This window comes from Poromitra crassiceps, assembly GCF_964638095.1.
Source record: "Poromitra crassiceps genome assembly, chromosome: 21".
NCBI lineage: Eukaryota > Metazoa > Chordata > Actinopteri > Beryciformes > Melamphaidae > Poromitra > Poromitra crassiceps.
The window spans coordinates 1,133,733-1,154,929 of NC_139638.1; positions in this window are offsets into that span (position 1 = coordinate 1,133,733).

The window sequence follows — 21,197 nt, forward strand, 5'->3', positions numbered from 1 at the left end:
CAGATCCTGGATCTGCATATCCTACATTTGTGCGGTATAGCCCTCAGGTCTTGACTCAAACCTGTTATTTTCCATGATGCTCACTTTTTTGTTTCACAAAAAAAGGGGGGTCGGGGAGAGAAACAGTAAGTGTGTTTCACCTTGCTTGAGTCATATTGTTTCAGCAGACTAACTCACCTTGCTTGAGTCATATGGTTTCAGCAGACTAACTCACCTAAGGAGAGAAACAGCACTGTGTGCCCATTCGTCTTGTTCTGGAAACGCTCCGTGCAGATGTGAGTGTAGTGCTGGTGATTAACGAGGAGTGGACCGGAGTCGTCCAGAGGCAGGACTCTGTCCTCCATCTCTGAGTTGTGGTTTACTATCTTCAGGACGTCAGGAGGAAGCTTTGTGCTGTCCACCACACACTGAAGAAAGAAGGGAAGGTCAGACACACCAGTACCCCCCCCAAAAAGAAAAAGATATATCAACTTTAATTGCACCTGTTTTAAATGATGTAATTGTGTGGATGATGAACTATTCGGTGGGATCCTCTTTTGAATTGTATCCTTTTGTTTATTTAGGCATTTCATTTCCACTTTCATGTTTGTGATTTTCTTAACTTAATCTCAGCACCACTGGAAAAGAGGGTCCCAACCCTCAGTGTGTGTTCAGAGAATTAAATAAATGTAGATTGATTGATTGTTTGATTGACTGTTCAAAATACATACTACAGCATGCGCTGGGACTCGTCATCAGTGATGTTAGCTGGGGTCGTAAGGTGTTTTGGGTCTGTCAACATCATACACCCTCGCCCAGTAGACCCAGCCGAGGCCGATCAAGACCCCGACCCGCGTCCCGGAAGCAGCCGCTCACGGATCAGCCTTCCTACTCTGTCTGCAACGTTGCCCGTGGAAGGGTTGATCACGCCCAATCCGCTGCAATAGAGCTAGTGCTACAGCGCAGTATTGAAAGACCCTTCGGTGCATGGAGGCTCAGGCCCTGTGGGTTTCTCCCGGCCGCGCTCCTCCTTCGTCATTGAATTTAATTGAATTTAATTGTTGTGATTGTGTCTATTTCTACAACTAGGAATGCTCACCCGCTCTGCGGGCTCGCCCATCCTGCAGCTCGCTGAGCTGGCCCTGCAGCTCGCCAAGCTGGCCCTGCAGCTCGCATTCGCAGCTCGGCCGCTGCGCAGCCTTGCCCGCAACTCGGCTGCTGTGTGGCCAATGAGACCACTGATGATGTCAGATTTATGACATCACTGATGATGTCATCAGTGGGATTTATGACATCACTGATGATGTCCCAGTGGGATTTATGACATCTAGGATGATGTCACAGTAGGATTTATGACATCACTGATGATGTCACAGTGGGATTTATGACATTTATTTTAATTTTTTTATCGATTTTTTATCCCATTCTTATCCCCCATTAGTGCTCATTTTAATTTATTTATCCTGGTTGCTGCTCCACCCTCTGCCGATCTGGGGAGAGCCAAAAACTGGCTCCATGCTTCCTCCGAGACATGGGCAGTTAGCCAGCCGCTTCTTTTCACCTGACAGGGGAAGCTTCACTTAGTGTTAATTTCGTCGACGAAAACTATGACGAAAAATGTTAGTCGACTACCTTTTCCCCCAAGACTAAGACGAGACTGAAATGTTCAGACTTTTAGTTTCATTGACTAAGACGAGACTAAAATACTCAAACTTTTAGTCGACTAAAACTTGACTAAACAAAAAGACGATGAGGTTGACTAAATATGATAAAAACTAGAAAAAAGGACATTTGACACAGGACTAAGACTACGACTAAATTTAAAAATAGACGACAAAATTAACACTAATTATAGACTGTTTCGCCAGCAGTTCAGGTTCCTGTGCTGCAGCATCATAGATCTAGCTGACATTTGGCTGTCTTAAAAACATTTGCAGTAGTTACCACAGAACCCGCCCAGTCTTAGCTAAGGGTCTTATCTATATGTGTATGAGGCATTGTGTTCCCAAAATGTACAGCTACTTGCTTGTCTACGTTATATCCAGAGAAGTCTGAGTGCTTTCCACACAGCACAGCCAGCCTCCCTCCATTCTCCCCTCAGCTGCGGGCTGAGCAGGGACTGTAAATACGGTCCACTTGTCGTTGCTACCGCCGCACGCCGACACTGGCCCGGGTGGGCAGAGTCAGCATTAGTTAGTTTCCCTGGGAAAGAGTTGCCAACACTGCTTCGAAATACCATTACTACTGAAGTGCAAGCGCATCAGCAGATTTAACAGTTTTCATTGACTAAAACTAGACTTAATGTGAACAGTTTTCGTTGACTAAAACTAGACTAAAATACTTATGGTTTTATTTGACTAAGCTGAGACTAAAATACTCAAGCTTTTAGTCAACTAAAACTTGACTAAATAAACACAGGATGAGGTTGACTAAATATGACAAAGACTAACAAGGACATTTATTTATTTATTTATTTATTTATTTATTTATTTCGGTCATGGGCAATTAAAACATTTCATAAAATAAAACAAAAAAGTACAAACAAAGCAGCACAAGGCTGATAGACCGAGCTCACAGAAATAATCATGGTGTAGTTAATTATTAGTTATTTGCATCTATTAGATTTTATTCAAATAATCATAATCATAAAATGTATGTATTCAAAATCCCTAGAATCTAAATAAATCTGTTTTTTCTGAGATTAATTAAACTGAATCAGTTAAAAATGATGAATATGGTTTAAATATGGCTAGCTGTAATTCAAATAGTTAAAATATAGGCATTTGGTTTAGATATGCATTCATTCGAATCTTTTAACATTTATGAATATGGTTCAAATATGGCTAGCTGTGATTCAAATAGCTAGAATCTAGTCATTTTGGATACATTTTCAGAAGTGTACATCATCCAGAGGTGGCAGTAATTCACCACCTGCCATAAAACTCAAGAGAAGAAGACATTGTGACACAGTATCTTACTGTAATATGTTTAGTGAAATCCTGTAAAATGTGTATACAGCATGTTTACTGTAATTCATCTATGCTGTAAATACACTCGTACTTTGAACAGTATCTTACTGTAATATGTTTAGTAAAATACTGTAAAATGTGTATACAGTATAATTACTGTAATTCATCTCTCCTGTAAATCAACTTGTATTTGAACAGTATCTTACTGTAATATGTTTAGTAAGATACTGTAAAGTGTGTATAAAGTATAATTACTGTGATTAATCTCTACTGTAAATCCACTTGTACTTTGAACAGTATCTTACTGTAATATGTTTAGTAAGATACTGTAAAATGAGTATACAGTATATTTACTGTAATTCATCTATACTGTAAATCCATTTGTAATTTGAACAGTATCTTACTGTAATATGTTTAGTAAGATACTGTAAAATATGTATACTATATATTTACTGTAATTCATCTATACTGTAAATCCATTTGTACACTCTTAAAACAGATGTCAGAAAATGACACAAAAAATGTGTTGTGTAATGACTGACGATGATGTCATCAGTGATGACAGTGATGATGTCATCATAGCACTAGGGTGAAAAACGGCTAGAAGACCAACGTTTTGGAGAATATAGCCCGATTTCAACACTGTTTGAATGTATGGGTTTTTAGGGTTTTTTTGTGGGGTTGTGTTAGGAGCACGTTTCATGCGATTTGGATTTTTTTTTCTTCATTCCGATAGACAATTAGACGAGGAATCCAACGCAACCAACCGCGACTCTCTACGACGTTTCCTTCCCGAGATACAGCCATTTAAAGTTTTTTGGTCAAACATGGGAACTTTAGGGTCCCTTTTCGACCACTTCCCGTTGTCGGAGAGACTCGAGCAAGGGCTCATTCGAACCGTCTTGAAAAAGTACGTCGGGTGAAACTTTTTTATTTCCCGGTCAGACTTCTGGTTAGGGAGGAAATCGCGATTTCATGTAAATCTACATATGTGCCCTAAAGTACCCTAAGGAAGCGTTTTTTCGGGAAGGGGCGGGGCACTCGCGACGTACTTTTCGACGAGGAATCCAACGGTGTCAGTCCCATTTCTGTGCGACCTTCCGTTCCGGAGATAGTTTTTTTTTTTTTTTTTTTTTTTTTTTTTACTAAGTGTTTGAGCCAAAAAAAATTGCAAACTGCCATATAGTGATAGGAGTGCGTTTCAGGTCATTTGGAGTCGACTGGTACTATCCTTGAAAACATTTTTAATTTTTACATAGGAAAAGTACTTTTTTTTCCATAGCCATGTGACCACTCTAACGATGCGTAATTTGGTCGAGAAGTGCTTTTTGTGTTGCCAGTAGGTGGCGTTATGACTATGCACTTGCCCTCCATCAGGTCCCCCTCTCATATAAATGGGAGCTAGGGCTCTGTCTGTCTGTCTGTGTCTCTCTGTTTCTCTGTCCCACTGTGATGTAATACATCCCACTCTGACATCATCAGTGATGTCATAAATGCCACTGTGACATCATCAGTGATGTCATAAATCCCTCATAATACCACTGACATCATAAGTGATGTCATAAATCACACTTTGACATCAGTGATGTCATCAATCCCAGTGATGTCATAAATCATACTGTGACATCATCAGTGATGTCATAAATCCCTCATAATACCACTGACATCATAAGTGATGTCATAAATCACACTGTGACATCAGTGATGTCATCAATCCCAGTGATGTCATAAATCCCACTGTGACATCATCAGTGATGTCATAAATGCCACTGTGACATTATCAGTGTGTCATAAATCCCACTGATGAAATCCCACTGTGACATCATAAGTGATGTCATAAATCACACTGTGGCATCATCAGTGATGTCATAAATGCCACTGTGACATCATCAGTGATGTCATAAATCCCCCATAATACCACTGACATTGTAGAAAAGGGTCCATAATGGCCCACCACTAGGCCTGTTCTTGGGGCAATTGACGCCCACGAACCAACGCGGCAACGACGTAATGACGATGACACCGCCGTGACATCATCAATGATGACGTCAGAGTTCACCTGTGAGGTCATCGGCGATGTCAGGCGGTCTGGGCTGACTGTGATGGCAGATGGGACTTTACGGGGTCACCGATGATGTCATAGCTCCCTGGACGCTGTGACATCACCAACGAGGGTGTATATAACAAGGTGTTCTGTGACGCTGTATTCTTCCTTCCTCTTCTTCATAATGTCTTCCCTTCCCACGACCGAATCAGAGGACCGACACCTCTGTGGTTCTGATCGATCACTCTTGGTCACTGGCTGCCTTACAACCAGCCAGGTCCCGGTCACTGGCTGCCTTACAACCAGCCAGGTCCTGGTCACGAGTGGTATTCCTTCAACCGCGTCCGAGGACCGACATCTCTGTGGTTCTACGATCCAGCACACTTCACACATCACCCGAGGCAAGCACACAAGCTTCCTCACAGACATCATAAGTGATGTCATAAATCACACTGTGACATCAGTGATGTCATCAATCCCAGTGATGTCATAAATCATACTGTGACATCATCATTGATGTCATAAATCCCTCATAAATCTCACTGATGAAATCCCACTGTGACATCATGAGTGATGTCATACACCCACTGTGACATTATCAGTGTCATAAATCCCACTGATGAAATCCCACTGTGACATCATCAGTGATGTCATAACTCCCACTGTGACATCGTCAGTGATGTCATAAATCTGTTGTTGCGCGGCGCAGCCATCTTGGATTTTTGAGGTTGGGGCTGCTGAGGCTCCTACGAGTTTGGAATGGGGAAATACCAGCTCTGGTGACGTCATCGTCCCAGCTCATGACCTTTGAACCGTAAGGTCGTAATTACCAGTTCCCAGTTATAAAGGAATGTTGGTCCTACTTCTAGCCTCTCTGCACACTGATTATTTTGGGAAGATGTAAATCTAACACAATTTATGTCTGTCGTATAACAATGAAATCTATGTTCTTATCTCTACATGGTAAATCTTAATACCTCAATTAAACAGCATTGTTCAAAATACAAGATATTGTGCATTATTTCCTTTAGGGTGTGCATGTATATAATGTCACTTTTTATAGATTTACATATACACTCTTTAAGCCATATTTTATTGAATTTAGTTGGACTAATCCACTACTTGTCTTCCCTTCAAAATAAAATAAACAAGTTAAGTTTTTCGCTTTTCAGAATTGTTTTAAATATCTATGTCAAAGTATAGTTTCGGTTAAAGTTTAGTAGAATGATCCCAATGAACATGTGTGCTTATGTTGTCTCATATTCCCCCGTTTTTACCATTTCCGAAAGTTACAAACAAACTGCGCTTTTATTTTGAAGGCGATCACTGCAAAACCCTTGAACATACCCGGAAGTTTCAGAATTGCGCCTTTCCTGCCTGCTGCAGCAACGGTACCACTGCAGGAGGGCTATTTCTGTCAATTTAAAGTTTTTCCCAGCATTGCAGTCTCCCCAGGAACTCACTAACAAGGTAAGAATAATGCTGTAACGTTAGGCCATGTTCCATCATATCTGGTTAGCCCTACATTTCTGTTTTTAGCTAACTTTAGCATGGCGCTAATGTTAGCTGCCTATTAGCTACTTGTCCTCTGTCATATCATGTCCTCAGTGTCGTGGTCCTCCACAGTCCACACAATCGTTCAACCCACTCATGATCAATGAAACTGTGAGGTGAGCATTGAGCAGTCAGAGTCGTTAGTAGTTACTTAATTAGCGCATATTGATATGCAAATTAGCGCGTAATGTTGTTCAACATTACTCCCCCCAGAAGAGCTAGCTGCACTGTCTGATCAAAGTAGGCAAACCATGGCATGCTAATTTGGCAGTAAGGGGGCTCTGCTAACTGTTAAAATCGTTGTTGTATAGGAAAAGATAGCATGTCTATCACTAGACAATAGACATAGCCAGTGGAGAGCGTGCACATGCGTTTGATTCCCCCCTTATCGTGCAGCTTAGCTAAAACATTCCATAACAATTGTGCATTTTGTGATAAAAGCATATAATTTGGTAGACACAATTCTGAGTATCTCATTTTAAATTTTGGATGACTGTTGTGATGTCATTAGTCAGTTTTAACCATACATATTGTCTCATTAGGGTAAATACTGTATAATTATGTAGAGATTTTGTCAAATATTTGTGCTGTTATGTTTATTTTTTTTAGCTTAGTCACTCACCTCTACACTAGCTTCCACATTGCTGCCACTTTTCTTGAAATATAGTTGAAGCTTGCTTCACCCAAAATGATATTTACATAAAAAGACTATATCCACAATGCTAATTATTTTAGAGAACTGCATCTTGACCTAGACAAATCATATGGAATACAGTGTTTTGCTAAATACAGTTTACCTGTGATAGTGGTGGTAAAAACTAAAGCTGGAAATATACTTCGGCAATCACCTCAACTTGGTCCTATACACTCGAATGTCAGCTTGATGAGGGCTCACAGCGGAGTCCCCAGCAAAATGAGTAATTATATGATTTCACTAGCATTTCAATGATTAGAAGTTAGCCCAAGGAAAGAATGTAGTACATATACTTGGTAATAGCTTTCACTCTCTAGTCTCTCCTGTTATCTCCCCATCTATATTATATTATACTTGCACTGTTCACGTCAGCTGCGTCAAGTCACATTTTCGAGGAGCTGCATGCAGGCTGCGTAGTACAAGTAGCCAACTAACTTGCTATGCAAACTATGCCTATAATAACTAACAGCATTTCATTTTCACATGTTTGAAAAGGGGATTGATGCTCCACTACTAATGACGGCCATGAATCGCTGATGAAGCCATCAAGAAACCTCCGTATATGCAACGAAGGTAAGGAGACAGGTTTAATTCATTGTCACTGGCTTTTAGAGAGGCTTGCACCAGGCTACTTTTTAATTAACTTTTTTGAAGACTTATCGAATGTATCTGTAAAGCAGGCAGGCTTTTAGTCAAGTCTGCTGACCGTTTCCAGGCTCCCTCTCTCTCCAGACACAGTGGAGATCCTGTTTGTGTCCCAGGTCTACATCGCTGTTCAGGTAAGTTTCCAAGACATTTTAGGACAATCCAAATGGCAAATAGTAGGGTTGCTCCCATCAGGATTTTTAGGGCCGATCACTGATCGCTGGAACCAGTATCGGCTGATACCGATCACAGGGTCTATTTGAATCCTTCTATTTATCGTGTAGCATTATTTATTTATACCATTGTTTTCCAATGAACTGTGGTCCGCGGATTTGTTTGTGGTTATCACGATATTTGGGAAATATCACAATTTTGAGCAGTTACTTTCAGAGGCTGCAGCAGGCTGAGTTTTAAAGCCAGAGTGAAGTTTCTGGTATCATATGAAACTAGAAGACCTAATAATCGATTTGTACCAACCATGTCATGCTAGTTTGTCAGGAAGGTAGCTAAATAACACTCCAAATTTAGGCTAAATGTTGGGGAGGGAAAATACATTTTCAAAGGCATCCTCTTTTTCACAGCCTAATGTTTGCAGGTGTGTGTGTGTATTAGAGATGTGCGGATTAGCTTTTATGCCATCCTAATCCGCGTGTATGCATGAACCGTCCGCCCGCCATAAATCCGCACAAATTATGTCATACTATTTATAGATCCGCGCCCGCCATGCACCCGACGCTATAAAACGGTATAAATCGAGCGAACTTACGGTTTCTGCTGCCGTTGGTGCGATCGCTGCAGTCCAAGACTCCAAATAAACTTCCATGCTGTATTATGTCCAGTCCCCCACTTGCCCTCATGTAGCTTACTCGGCTAACGCTATAGCTTTAAGTTTAGTTTACTTGATTGCCTCATTGTATGGGAAAATACGAACGAGTCTTCTCTTCAAACAGCGGAGATTCCTTTTTGAGAGTGACATCATTGACCATATATGGATGAAAAGTGTAGCCTTGCGGCCCGCGCATCACTAGTGTGTATCCATTTTGAACCCGTATATTGTCATTAGGCCTTTCTGCTGCTATTGCATGGTTAAATCAACAAATTTTATTTTCTTGGGGGGGGGGGGGGGGGAGGGGGGATTGGCAGACGCAGTGGAAGTGGTCCCTGGGAAATATTGTTTGGTATGTAGTGGTACTTGGATGTAAAATGGCTTTTAATCTGACCGGAAGTCATATTCATATCTAAAGTGTGGGAGTATTTTAGACCGAGACCCTGCTCTGTAACGTTCAACTCCGCACATTGGAAAAGACGTAAACGTAATGTTATGTACACAGTCATGGAGCGCGCGTCCTGTTGCGACAGACAGCACCAAATCAGTCCTGTTTTAACCATGGTTTTAACACACTTTTTGATCATGCATTAGGATTATCAACACTTGGAACGCGTTTTAGTGTAGGCTCTTGATTTATCTGTTGTCTGTTATAATGCCTGGGAGTGAGCGAGCGCAGGCCAACGGATAAACTGAGAATCCACTATGATTACTCACTATGGCAAAATTATGTTGAATCTTAGTTGTTAGGTCTTTGTAATGTTAGTTTCTAATTATAGTGCCTGTCATCTCTTCTTCTCTCGGTCTCCTGCCTCCAATATCTCTCTCCAGATTGTTTCAGCATTTAATGTCAGCTGACCTCCATGTCCCTGCAGTCAGCCCACTGACCTGCTGTCTGTGACCTGACCTGCTGCTGCCTGCGAGCTGACAGCACACACAGTGAGTATATAGTTTTAAATTTCAAATGTTTCCAATTGTTCATTGAGACAATTAGATGTGATCCCTCTCCTCATGTAATTTACATGCCCCCTTCTCTTCTCTGTCTCCATCTTCTAATATCTCTCTCCATATTGCTCCAACATAGAATGATGTCAGCAGACTTCCCTGTCCCTGCAGCCACCCCACTGACCTGACCTCTTCCAGTCTGTGATCTGTGAACTGGGTACTTAATTTATACCTAAGCACATGCTCACAAATGACATTCTCAACCTAAAGCATGTTTGAAAGCAACCCCTCTAAACTAAAACGTTCACTAAATGTTCACTAAAATCTTTATTTCTGATGACCTGATAAAGGTTTTCCGTGCCAAAGGAGGATCTGCAGGAAAGACAATCGGCACCATAATGGCACAGACAGCTAATGTAAGTGTTTTTTTTCTACTTCTTCACCACCCCCTCATTCCTTCTCCTCCTGTCTTTTCTAGAAAAAAATAATGGATTTGCAAGCCAACAGTGATTTTATCTTCGTTAAAATTGGCGAAGCGGACGGTGGTTTGTATCACGATTGTGATGTCATTAGTGATGTCACTTGAGCAATTGTGATGTAATTCTTTGGGATGTTGTTGTGTGCTTGTTTCAGAATCAAGACATATACAGTACACAAAACAGGATTGTGTCCTGAGGGTCCTTAGTGTCTACCTCAATGAAGACCTGGATACACTGGTCAAAGAATATGTGGTAAGTGTACATCAACTCTGTCTCTCTCCGCAGCTAATCTCACATAATCCTGGACCAATCAGCCTGTGTCATTTATGCGTGACCTCTTTTGATTTCAGTGATCACAGCACAGCCACATTGCATTGACTGTCTGCATGTCATGTCTGTCTGCATGTCTGTCTGCTGAATCCTCACTGTGACTGGTAGGGGCGCAGGTAGTTACAGTGGAGCCGCTCGGTTGGAAACACCGATAAGGTTAGCAAGCTACGTAGCTTGAAAGTTATTAGCAGTTGTGTTGAAAAGCAGTCTTGGCAATTTGAGGGACCAGCCTGTGAGTCCAAGTGGGTGTTTGTGCCAGGTGAAATGACATTATCTCCAGGCATTCCTGAGATATTGTGTTCATGGGAATGGGACAGACATGAGGTCACAGTGACCTTGGCGTTTGACCACCAAAATCTATTCAGTTCATCCTTCAGTCCAAGTTTGTGCCAAATAATAATAATTCCCTCAAGTCAAACGGTGGAAGTGCTGTCACTTTTAGGGAGGACCTGAGGAGCCTGGGACAGAGAGAGCAGTCTGCTGCTCAGCTCGACAGGAAGAGGAGGTCCTGACACCTTGTGAATACCATTCTGCCAGTAAGAGGAAGGTGAGGCCAGAGACACTTAATAGTTCACATAAAAGCAGTAGTAGGTATTCCCTTTTTTTTTTTTTTACTATTTTCATTCCTTCTTAAAAAGGAGGACTCCTGGTCATCTGATGAGGAAAACAGTGATGTGGAGCATACATCTGTAAGTTTTATGACCCTGCGTAATTGTTCATGGTGTTTAACTCATTGAGTGCCAGCCACTTTTGGAAAACGGATGCTCCCAGTGCCAGAGTTTCAGAGCGTTTTCAGTGATTTCTCGAGGCCCACAGAATATTGTGTGATATTACTATGTAAACACCCGAACACGCCCAAAGAACGATGAGCATCTCTTCTATCATCAGCAAAAAAAAGTTTATTGATATCATTTTCCGTTCTTTAGTTATGAGCCGGAGAAGATAGGTTGATTTCAGCTAAAAGAGACGTTTCAAATTACCGTAGAAGCTGAGATAATTAGCCTTTTGTGAAATGAAGCATTTCAAGCACATGACTGACTCTGAAGCTAATATTTTCTGATGTAGTCACACCTCAAAAATAATTTCCTTCAATAAAACAGTGAAAACAAAGGAATTTTGTTTGGCAAAATAATATTTTTTAGCTGCAACCAGCAGCGCTGGCCCCTGCGTGCGCTGCTGGTTGCAGCTTCTTGCTGGTCTTGATTTACTGCTGGTGGGCATCAGATATTCTAGCTTGCGTTTACCAATCCTGTCCTGCTGTCTGGGTCTGTCTGGGTCAGTGTTGTATGCTGCCCTGCGTGCCCCACCCCGCTCAACTGCAAACCCCACCTCCGTGGGAGTGTCTCTGGTGGCTCTGCTGCGTTTGCTCTGTACTGAAAAGTGCGCTACATCCAGCTTTTTTACAGCGTTCCGCCTGTATTTGTCACCGGCTCCCATGCTTCCAGTTGAGAATAATAACAACTCCACAACTAATCATGCGGATGGGCTATCGCAGCGGACACGGAGGGGCTAAATTGTGGCAGCAGATTGGCTGCTGCAGGCACAGCTAACGTTATGCTTCATGCATATCGATGCATACGGATGCGATTTCCGTTTCCCCATGACTTCTTCTCTGTTTTTTCCTCGCCTTTGTGTAATCTGGAGAGCACTGTCGCCACCTAATGGGTCTGTAAAATAGCTTTTACACATTCAACATCCACCATACTTTCACAGGAGATGGATCAGGCTTTAATCCACGTCCCACCGTCAAAAAAACGCAATTGACGACTTTAGTCGTCATTGGCACTGAACGTTACTATTTGAATTGACGACTATAGTCGTCATTGGCACTCAATGAGTTAAGAACTAGCAAGGCATATTTTTAAATCATGTCTGTATCCTTTAGAAACCTATCTTTCTCGATGCTAATTTTACCCCAGATAAAAAAAAACATTTAATGACTTACATGCCAAGCCAGATCATTGAAAATATATTATGAAATATTAATCTTTTTTTTTTTTACTAGAATGTGGAGGACTATCTGAATATGAACTGGAGCGCCTGGAGAACATCAGACAGAACCAAGCCTTCCTGTCATCCGTCAAATTATTGCAGGTAGGTAAACATGGAGGTAAATGTTAAATGGTTGAATAATCAAATATTTCATCAATGATGTAGTTAAAGGGAAACTAAACCGAAAAAATAAATGCTGATTTATTTTGCACATGATCTCACACATCGGTAAACCATTTTGCAGGCATTCATTTATTTGGACAGTTATTGTGTTGATTTGAGATAAGTTGATGCCAGTGATGTCATCAGAAAGCACTACATCATTGGGTTGTATTCATTATAATTATTTTCATGACATCACTGGCATCAACTTAACTCAAATCAACTTTCAATAACTGTCGAGCTAAATTAATGGCTGCAAAAATAAATCGGCATTGTTTTTCAGTGAAGTACCCCTTAAACAAGGACAATGCCACTCTTCATCCTCTTCCAAAGCGCCCTTTAACACTTGGTGACCAACATCTTCCTATTTGCATACATGACACAAGAAAAATGTTTGTGCTTGTTTTTGCATGCACCTGAATGTGTTTTTCCAAATAAGGATGTGTGCAGTGCACTCAATTCACCACATGACTAGTGTCATAGCTTCGATGTCCATGAACACAGCTCTCACGAGGTAAAGCACATAAACTATTTAGCTGATAGCCCAGCCCAGGCAGACACGATCAGGGATTTAACCACCGCAGTAAACGCATCTGAGCAGACGTCTTGTGTTCTGCTCTAGAACCCCCAAACCTGTAGTTTAGAGCCGCAGCACCGTCTTTTGGTGAGTCAGCCCATGAGATATATGGGCGGTTTTACCCCACTCGCGCGCCGGCCGTTTAACATTTTGTGGGCGTTCCCAGATATGCGGACTGTCTCTATAGTACATATTTCATTGCACTATATGTTTTCAATTTCAATGTGTACTATTTTGCAGTTTTGCAATTTGCACTATATTACATTTATTACATGCAAGTACATTGATGCCAGAAATAAATGTGCTGCTACATGCTCTAAACTTTAAAGTTCATGAAAATTTTATTTTTGAGTGAATTATCATCATTTATTGTCTTTATTTTTATTTGGCACATGCTTAAAACAACTTGAAGCTAAATTTAGAAGCTGATGATAGCTAAATCAGAGCGATTGAGTAATTGTGCGATATGATCCGATTAGTCGACTAATCGTTAAAATAATCGGGTGACTAGTCGACTATCAAAATAATCGTTTGTAGCAGCCCTAATATACATATCCCAGCAGCCATATAATGTAGTTAACTACTGTGTTCTGTCCCACATTCAACTTACAAAAAAATCTGTATACATGTAAAGTAAAAAAACAAAGTAGTGTCTTCCTTGATGTCACTGTAACACTACTTTTCGTTATGTCAGGTCAAAGGCTGCTGTGAGAGAAGTGCTGCCTCCTCGCAAGTCCTCACGTCGTCACCCTGAACCCCGAGGAGTACTAACCAATGAACATGTAAGTGTCTTGACAGCAATGGCTGACTTAAATTTAATATGCACCAATAACATTCTTTCTGTCACTAAACTGAAAAGTATTGTCCTATGAACTAAATTGACCCATTACTTTAAATTAATAACAATACAATTAAATTTTTACATTGTATACTAAAGTATATATATACAGTATATATATATATATATATATATATATATATATATATATATATATATATATATATGTGTGTATGTATATATTATATATGTATATATTATATATGTGTATATCTATATATATATAAATATATCTATATATATATATATATATATATATATATATATGTTTCACTTCATGTTCATGAATGCCTCTCCATTCCTCAGGTTTAGCATAATTTTCTTTCTTTCTTCCTAATTTTTCTTTATCCCTCACATGAAGGAGCCTCCCGGCCCTCTGCCCATGGTTCCAGGGAACATGGACGAGGGCAGTCAGATACCCCCACAGATGCTCTGCTCTGAGGTGGGAGTCAGCCTTCTACTTTGAGTTGTCAGCATTCTACTTTCAGTTGTGTGAGGTGGTGACTTTAAATCATTTTATTTTTCTGGCTTTTTGGATGTGGTCATAATTCAAGGTCACTGACCTCAACGTTCATCCCATTCTCGTGAATGCAATTTCTCAGCCTTGAGGGGATTTCTTAAAATTTTGCACAAACTTCCACTTTGACTCAAGGATGAACTGAACAGATCTTGGTGGTCAAAGGTTAAGGTCACTGTGATCTCATGTCTGTCCCATTCTCGTGAACGCTCTATCTCAGGAATGCCTGGAGGGAATTATATTACATCTGGCACAAACATCCACTTGGACTCATGGATGAACTGGTTAGATTTTAGTGATCAAAGGCCAATGTCACTGTGACCTCACAAAACACAATTTTGGCCATGTGGACATTTCCAATGATAAATTGTTATAGAATAGTACACTTGATTATGAAGGAACACATGTTGATTGTGAAACCTGACTGTCACAATGACCTAGGTGTCTGAGATATTAGGGGCGCGAGAAGGGCTGATAATAGCCTTTGTCATGTAAAGCATTTGGGTCAGAGAAGGTCAATGTTATCCATGACGCATCCACATGATGCAGGACATGTGAGTTATGTCAGATGACGATGGTCTGAGGATATTGTTAGATATTATTAGCAGCAGCCAATCAAATACAACACCATGTGTAGAAGCATAGGCTGCTTGAGAAAGGTATATAAGTCCCTGTGTCACAGGTAATAGTATAAGCATTCTAACCATGGGCGAAGCTATGTAGGAAGCTAGCATATTATGGGGCTTAGCTTATTAGCATATCTGAACTAACCTCATTAGCATATGAGTAAATGCATAACTTGTAAACTGTAAATGATCGAATAAACGTTCAGGTATTTGCAACACTGTCTGACCTTATTTAGGCATAGCATTTAGCCTATGGTAGGAATCTACGACAGATTTGGCGAGCCAGGACCAGGATGGACAAGGCAAGAGAGACCGTGTCAGCATTTTTTCTGCGGGTCTGGGACAGAACCGCCTAACCAGGTAAGCCTTTGCTTAAAGACTTACCATGGGCTGTTTTGTTTCAGGCTTGGCTGAGAAAAGGCGTGACCGATCAATCTTAAAAAAGCCTTCCCACGAAAAAACCTAAAGGAATGTTGCATAGTAAAAAACCTGATGTTTTAACACCATAAAGTCCCCCCCCATATCATAAGGAATGTACACTGAAAGTTGAATATCACCTTTGCTCGGATCTCCCCAGACAAGCTGCAGGACATCATAAGACAGCCCCCTCTCCCTCTCCCCTCTCTCAAACATAATCTGCCTTTTTCCCTGCTTGGTCTGAAAATAATCCTGAACTATGACTAAATGAAGGCCTGCTTGTTTAAAGAATGTTGAACTAACGAAAAGTTGGCTAAAGAGCCAATTTGGCCACTGGCTCTTGGTAAGTATGCCCATGTGGTCATTAAAAATGTCTTGTAAGTAGACATCTGTGGCTAAAAATGCATAGTTTAACAAGGCTGATGACATGACCCCCCACCTTAAATGCGCTGTCATGCCCCCACCCCCGTTCTCTCAGACTGTTGGCTGTGCCATGCCAGACAGTGAAAAATGTAACCCCCCCCCCCCCTCCCCTCCCGAAGTTGTGTGGACTTTACGATGTTACTTGAATGCAACACAGGCGGTGACAGCCAATGACATGCACGGAAAAAACTAATGTGTGTGTGTGTCTCTGACCCTGTGTCATTGTCAAAGGATGTGAGAAAGAAGCACAGAGAGAAAGAGAAACTGCTCGTTTATATATATTTCCTCCGTCTTGCTGCTACTCTGGGAGTGCACGCGAAAACTGCTGTATTAACCCACTCTGCTATGACGTGTTGCGGTCTCTGTTCGCCTCGGCTCAGCTGCCTTTCCCTCAGTGTGTGTGTGTGCTGCCAGCCCTGTGTCGGCCCCCTCGCTGGACAGCTGCTTTCTCTCGTCTGATGAGAGACTTTAAGCAACGCGGAAAAGAGGATCTAGATCTAATTTCTCGTTTTGGAAATCGTAAAAAATCACATCATAGGCATGTCTTACGAAGTTGGTGCGAAAAAACAACGTTTATGTAGGAAAAATAGGAAATCTATTTTCTTAATTTCTCCAGTACCATAAGAGAACAGTTAACATGAAAGCTTATTGATCCTCTGGTATCTCGAAATCCGTTCTTCCCCTTCGGTCGAAACGGTGTGTGTCTGATGTATGTGCGTGTTAGAAGCCCCCGTGTGCCCCTGAGTAAAAGTAAAAATGTGGCGTCAGGGTCTAAGTTTAGGGTGTTTGAGAAAAATGAGAAAACAGGTTGGATCAAATGTCTCCAGTTCCATTGTCTTTGCATGACCATCTAAAAATAGGACAGGGTGGGTGTTTGAATGATGTAATGAGTTTGGAATAAATGCCCCCCCCGCCCTTTTTCTCTCTCTCTAAGTCAGACTAACATATGGAAATAGTCTCAAAAGAACGGGATTTTCAGAATTATCTAAGCCTGCAAGGAAAGAAATATGAGGCCATTAGAGGAAGGTTTTTTGAAATGTGCCGAGTTAAAATAGACGTGTAAAAATGATGACCTGAGAAATGGATCAATGGTATGATGCCCCCACACTGCTGTGGAGTAGAGTCTGGTACACCGGCCCGGTGTCATGTTACAGCAGCCTAGCGAGAGGCTGTGAACAAGCATATGACAAGCACATTGCATGATTCAGAAAATAGACACGCATGATCGCATGTAAAAAAGCATTGGGACAGGACAAAATCGTTAAGCTGACATATAGCGCATGATGACATTAACATATAACGTATGGAAAAAGAATGTGCTATGTACAAGTTATGTTTAAATGCTGCTGTATGTGAAGTAATTACGACTAGTCTATTAACGGTACAGCTCTGTGTTGGAAAATGATGTGTTATGTAATGTCTGAATCATTATAATGCGGATGAGGAATGGTGAAATTCCTTTTCTCTAACAGCTACATTGTATTGGGAACAGGTTGATTTGGATTTTAAGAAAGGTGCAAACTCCCCCCCCTTCCCCCTAGGCCGCAGTGTGTGAGCTCGGACAGGCTCTGGAAAAGTTATTTTGAGAAAACGGGCCTGCTTGCCAAATACACCGTTTTTGTGCCAAGCCGCCCCCCCCGCTTCCCCCCAGGCCAACACATAGTACTAATAATGTAAACTCTTGTAGGTCTGTCTATTCAAAAATAGCTATGTAAAATTGTTGTTTGCACTGTTGAAAGAAAATTCTTGAATAAGTAGGCTATAGTACATGCCAATGTGAAGATAAAATAGGCTATCTCAAAATGTCATTTACACTACTGTTTATTGTTTTTATGTTGAATCTTATCCATAGCGTAAAAATAGCAAAAACTGGTCAAAACCAGGTCTGTGTGTTTGATTGTATCGATGGGTAGCCTAAATGGTTGAAGCCAAAAGCCATTGTTTAGAACCAAAAACCCCAAAGTCAATGTAGTAATATTATACTGGTGTCACGTTGAAAAGGTGGTGTTAAATGCCCCCCCCTCCCCTCAGACTGTGAGCTGACTGGAAAAGGTGACTGAGATTTACAGCGCCCCTTGTCACAGGTTAACTTCCCCCCCTTGTCAAAGGCTCCATAAAAATGCTGCTGTGTTTATGTTTTAATGAAGCTTGGTAGGGTTTGCAGTTGTAACATTCCATATAAAGAAGCATGTCATGCTTGTTAATTTGCACCTGTGCTCACCATAATGAGCAAAATGCTTAGATAACAATAGCCCCAACTGCAACTAACTAAATAGTTGTACAGTAAATATGAAAATGTATAGGAATCGTGCTTGACAGTAGCCTAACCCGGCCCCCCCCCTTCCATGTCCTCTGATTCCTTGAGGGTGTGCGGTGGGTGAAAGTTGTCTTGACCTCTGTGTGCTGTAAAGCACTGTCACAGTGAGAGTGATTGATATGTATTAACAGACACCTGCTTGGTTACAAATGTGACAGGCCATTTGTTTTGTTGTATTCAGACGCTTCAGTTGAAATTTAAAAATGTTTTTGCATTAATGATTAAAACAACTCCTTTATGGACTCGTATTTTTGTCCACCGCAAAATGTGCTTTTGCCTTGTAGGCTGGATTACCCTTGGAAAAGAGACCCCAGCGATTTTTGTGCACAATAGGCCCCATCTGAGTGGGTTTAAATGCAAGCCACCTGTACTGACAGTGACACTGATCCAGTGGCGGCTCTAGGCATAGACCGGCGTGTGAGCCCCCGCCCCTATACTGCTTAAAGCAATCATATAGTTCGTAACACCGGTGTAGGTATGCACATGAGAGTATGAACTGACTAGTTACTATGAATGGCCATCACTCTTCTTCACAGGAAAACGTGCAGCGCGGTACAGGCTACAAACACAATTGTTTGATGTATGGAAACACGACACGCTGTAACAGCTATTAGGTCACTCTAACCATTTGCAGGCCGACTAATTGGTAAGTCACTGCAAACCTCTGTGGGACTGACTAATGTGTGGTGTTAGTGTGCACTTAACTTAACTTAACTTAACTTAACTTAACTTAACTACAATCTCCAACCCCATTAGTAATGTTGGAATGATATGCTGGGAGCGGATGCGTCCTGTTCCTTGTGCCTGTAATGCGCACAGTGCATTGTGAAATTAATATACAGTCGAGCTCTGTAGATATGGCACTTTAAGTTGTAATATTTTTTCCCCTGGATAACAAATGAAGCTGTGTGTCCTGTCTATGATAATAGACCTATAATATGAACAACCTGTCCGACTAATGACGGCTTAAGACTGTCTGACACAGCTGTCAATCATCCATCCCACATTGTCAATACCTCTCAGCAGAATTGTAGGCTACGTTTTCATCCCCCTCCCTTGTCCCTGGGAAAGTCACCAGGCACGCTGCTGGCTTTGTGTGCTTTTGCACTGTGTGTGTGATTTTGGCATCGTCTGATGGAAATAGATCAATCAAATGTTTTTCAGTTATTTTTAGGCTGCAAACTCGTTTTAACATGTAAATCGGAGTGTTTTTTGACAAGAATAAAGTAACGTTGACGCTACGTTAGGTCAGAGTGCTGCTGCTGCTGCTTTACCCCCCCCCCTCCGGGGCTCGTGCATGTGCATAAGAGAGGGTGCTTCCAAGTCAGACTGATAATAAAACATAGGGGCAAAAGGTAAATACGGGTTCTGCAGTAAATAAGAAAATCTTGGTGTCAAAATTTTGAATAACAAGACCGATTGTTAAAATGCATTTTCTTCAGTTTATCCAACTGCAATACTAATTGAAAATAGTCACGCTATTAATAAGCAAAGTGGTGTGTATGTGAGTATGTGAGTGTATGTGTGTATATGTGTGTGTGTGCTCAATCTAGTGGAGACTTGGGCATATTATCAAGATAAAGCTGTGGACTTATACCTTTAACAAATTAACACCGACCCAATACAGTAACAGGATAATGAAGGGTTTTCCCTCCGCTTACACTTGTGTGAAAATGGGTACGGTGCGCCCACATCCCCTCGAACCCCACAGTGACTTTGGGTCATATATCCTACAAGCCAACGTGCACCATCAGCGGAGGAGTGATGTTATCTGGGACACCATAGCTTGGTGTTGCTCAAGAGCAGTAGCCGAATGGCATGAAGAAAAGAAGAAGTTAGAGGTTATTGCATTATGATGTTGTAATTCACTTGATAACCTCACCCCCAGGCTCTCAAAGGAGAATACTGAAACAAACATGTTCATCCGTGCATTCTCCAAAAACAAACAGAGTCTGTTGACGAAATATCTCGTCCTAGTTTATTCGGTTCCTTGTTTCAGGCAGAGGACAGGAAAAAGTCCGCTCTGCAGCTTGCCCAGACATGCCTGCCAATGTATTTTTCGGACACGCAGCGCGACTGGATCAATAAAGCAGCTTCGCTACTGACAACAAGGGCCATTTGATTCAAAAAGAGCGACGCTACACCGTGGATACGCTACTATGGTTTATGGAATAAAAAACTAGTGCCCCAATGCTTTGAGTTGCACTTGCACAGCACTGCAGACACCAACGTTACTAAAAAATATATTATGCTATCAGTACACAAATAATCTGTTATCTTGTTATCGTTATCACTGCAATAAAGTGCATGCGCGCATTTTCAATTAAACTGATTCATCTCTCTTACTGATAGACAGACTTCTCCACACTCCACACTTTGCGAGGCAGTGCCTCATATGAATCGCTCATAAGATCGTGGTGTTTTTGCAATGTCAGCGTAGGTAATTAATATGTATATTAACTTTATTACAACTTTGGCATGACAATATCTGCTGCTTTTCCCTAACACAGTGTGGCTGTCACAACAGCCAACCAGAGTCCGCTGCTCTCGCTACAGGCAGGCTGAGGCAGCCTGCTCTGTCCCCCTAGGCTGCGCTGAACAAAGAGCACTGAGGTGAGGTGTCGAAATTTCATCTCTGAGCCCTCTAATAGGCCATTGCTTGATGTGTAACCAATCAGATAGCGCTGTGGGCGGGACATTGCCCCAGATTACACACAGAGGGAATTACTGTGGGAAAGGATTCTTCCAGGTGCAGCAGCCGCAAATTAGCGCATTTTTCTTATTAGATTATGATATCGGCAAACGGCCAATGAAAATGCCCATATAGCCAAATCGGCAAAATGATGAATATCGGCTTTAATAA